Raw genomic sequence first — 2,158 nt, 5'->3', positions numbered from 1 at the left:
TATAGACAAATACTAAAGGGTCAAGTGAGATCCTTACGTCAACGCAACTCAAACGATGGAGCATGACACAATGAAAGGGTCTAACAACCACCAATCGCCATTTTGTGTGTCGTCTAAGAGCTCGTATTTTCAACCAACTGCCCACAACTAAGTGCACGGGAGGCCAACATCCACCCACATAGTATCCCACCCCCAACATTGTTTTGTGGGAGAGGGTTTAGGGTGACGGATCATGTGACACCCAGGCAGACGTACCCTCAGCCTAATGGCTTCGGGTGCAACTTGCGTTCAAAGACTCGATGATTCGCGGGATTCTGCAATTCACACCAAGTATCGCATTTTGCTGCGTTCTTCATCGATGCAAGAGCCGAGATATCCGTTGCCGAGAGTCATTATGGTTCAAAAATAAACACATCCCATTGCACCGTAGACGAGGCAACAAGACAATGTTCTTTCATTTCAATTCCTTGGCGCATGCCGCGCCCGGGTTATTGTGAAACTCATCAAAATGAGCATGCAAACAAACATGATTTCCCATTCAATAAAAAATGGGGAACACCTGCATTGCAATGTTCAAATCGACAAGGGTGAGGTGAGCATGAAGCAATCACCACTATGTAAATAACATGTTCGCGGGTCATTCTTTGGCAAGTTTTGACAATGATCCTTTTGCAGGTTCACCTACGGAAACCTTGTTACGACTTCTCCTTCCTCTAAATGATAAGGTTCAGTGGACTTCTTGCGACGTCGCCGACAGCGAACTGCCCACGTCGCCGCAATCCGAACACTTCACCGGACCATTCAATTGGTAGGAGTGACGGGCGGTGTGTACAAAGGGCAGGGACGTAGTCAACGCGAGCTGATGACTCGCGCTTACTAGGAATTCCTCGTTGAAGACCAACAATTGCAATGATCTATCCCCATCACGATGAAATTTCAAAGATTACCTGGGCCTGTCGGCCAAGGCTATAGACTCGTTGAATACATCAGTGTAGCGCGCGTGCTGCCCAGAACATCTAAGGGCATCAGAGACCTGTTATTGCCTCAAACTTCCGTGGCCTAATTGGCCATAGTCCCTCTAAGAAGCTAACCGTGAAGGGTCACCTCCACATAGCTAGTTAGCAGGCTGAGGTCTCGTTCGTTAACAGAATTAACCAGACAAATCGCTCCACCAACTAAGAACGGCCATGCACCACCACCGATAGAATCAAGAAAGAGCTCTCAGTTAAGAAAGAGCTCTCAGTCAAGTTAGAGAGAGAAGCTCTCACCTTTCTCTAGGGAGAGGCGCTTGGCTTTGGCGGGGGGGCTGTTTGCTTGTGTGATTCCGAGTGTTTCTTGGTGGATTTGAAGTGTTTGTGTTAAATCGAAGGTGGATTGGAACCATACTGCTCTGATTTCACCTTGGATTTGGACTGTCAATGTTCTCGGGCTGTTGGAGATTCAGATTTCTGATTTCCCGCCTGCTACGGAGTTTGAAGTTTGAACTGCTCGGGGATGGCTGGGAGTTCGAAATCGTGGGTACAGGTGGCCATGGGGAATAAGGAGGAGAGGAAGGGAATGATTGAAGATGCCCTAAGATTTATTGTGGCAAAAGGGGGTAAAAGAGGGTTATGGGCGGACAGGAAAGAATCTGAAATAATGGCGGAGTACGAGAGGCTTGAAGATTTAACTGTGAAGAGGTTCTTGGAGTCGAGGGGTTCTCTCCTAGCTTCCTTGCTCTTAGACAAGATCAGATCCCTATCAGAGATACATGGAAACCCAGGAGAAGAATGCAAGGAACCTGGAATATGCTGTATAGATCCGAGAGAGTTGAATATGCTAAATAAGGAACCTGTTAGCCCGACTGGAAGCAAAGAACCAGTAGAAGGGGGGCTAAAGGAAAGCACGGAGGACAAGAAGCAACGCTGGGGAGATCTGGAAGGCTCGGAGATAGAAAATGATGAACAGGAAGTTGTTGCTGAATCCCCAGTGGAAATAACAAAGGAACCTCCCAAGGAGAATGTCCAGAATGATCGAACAATTGTAAGGAATAACAAAAGAGTCCCGTGGTCTGATCTTTTCGCAAATAATAGAAAACCTAGCTGCTACACTGCTATACCTGCATTCCACTCTGATGGTAGGGGAGTGCGTCTGGAGGAAAGTGACCTAACTAGTCCTG

General features: G+C 47.3%; 1 non-coding gene across 1 annotated transcript; it reads right to left on the bottom strand.

The window, feature by feature from the left end:
- Positions 1 to 235: 235 nt before the first annotated feature.
- On the bottom strand, positions 236 to 391 carry LOC131147397 (5.8S ribosomal RNA). The gene has a single exon (XR_009134780.1). It is a non-coding gene; the product is annotated as a 5.8S ribosomal RNA (ribosomal RNA).
- Positions 392 to 2,158: the final 1,767 nt, after the last annotated feature.

Source organism: Malania oleifera, chromosome 1 (genome assembly GCF_029873635.1).
Source record: "Malania oleifera isolate guangnan ecotype guangnan chromosome 1, ASM2987363v1, whole genome shotgun sequence".
Lineage (NCBI taxonomy): Eukaryota > Viridiplantae > Streptophyta > Magnoliopsida > Santalales > Ximeniaceae > Malania > Malania oleifera.
The sequence above is the reverse complement of the archived record's forward strand: the minus strand, read 5'-3'. Positions and strand labels throughout refer to the sequence as shown.